Source organism: Austrofundulus limnaeus, unplaced genomic scaffold, assembly GCF_001266775.1.
Source record: "Austrofundulus limnaeus strain Quisiro unplaced genomic scaffold, Austrofundulus_limnaeus-1.0 Scaffold5030, whole genome shotgun sequence".
In the NCBI taxonomy this organism is placed as follows: Eukaryota; Metazoa; Chordata; class Actinopteri; order Cyprinodontiformes; family Rivulidae; genus Austrofundulus; species Austrofundulus limnaeus.
In genome coordinates, this window is record NW_013957432.1 from 2,369 (window position 1) to 3,197 (window position 829).

At 43.4% G+C, this 829-nt stretch overlaps 1 pseudogene; it reads left to right on the top strand.

Annotated features, from left to right (window-relative positions):
- On the top strand, positions 1 to 637 carry LOC106512233 (PR domain zinc finger protein 15 pseudogene; annotated as a pseudogene).
- Positions 638 to 829: the final 192 nt, after the last annotated feature.

Consider the following 829-nt stretch of genomic DNA (forward strand, 5'->3'; position numbering starts at 1 on the left):
CCTGGATGGCCCAACACTGGCCTGGAGGCCCGTACCGACTGCCGAGGGCCAGGTCTCCTCTGTGGCGGAGGGCGCTCAGGGGGAGGGGCCGGTGGTCCAGAGTCAGGGTCCAGGACCGGGGCAGAACAACCAGAGTCAGACACTCCCTCCACAGCAGCAGAGCAGCTCTCAGCAGATGTTCAGCTACTGAGCAGCACTGGGGGTGCAGGTCACCCCCCACTCACACAGTACTTAAATGTTTTTGTTTTAGTCTGACTACAGAGATTTGATCTTCTCCCAGATGTGTCTCCAGCTCTGTGGAAGTCCTTATGAATTATTTATTTTTATGTTGTTTTTTTATATACAGACAATGTCTGAAAACATGAGATAAATGGCACCTGGACCCAAAATCCCCAACATGTTGAAACCAAAGCACCATCTGAAATCTCCCCACGCTTTACCAGCCTTTACAAACATGCATGTTTTACAGAGAACGCTGCTGTGAAAGAAACAAGACTTTTTATGAGGAAGAACTTGGTGATTAAGTTAACATTGCTACAACTCCACAGATGAAATGTTGTTTTTGATTATGTAAACTGTAGCTGTAATTATTGTTAAAGAAGAAACCTTTTTTCTATTTTTAAACGGATGTATTCTAGTTTTCTTGTGTGTGTGTGACAACAGGCATGAACAGAAATCTTAATATCATTGCAAACGATAAGAAGTTCTGAAAGGATGATTTTATTTCTCTTTTATGGCGTGGGTGGAACATGGCTGTTGATTATTTCTAAAGCACCAATTCACAACAAAGTCACCTCAGGTCACTGTACAAAAACAATAAATCCAAAGG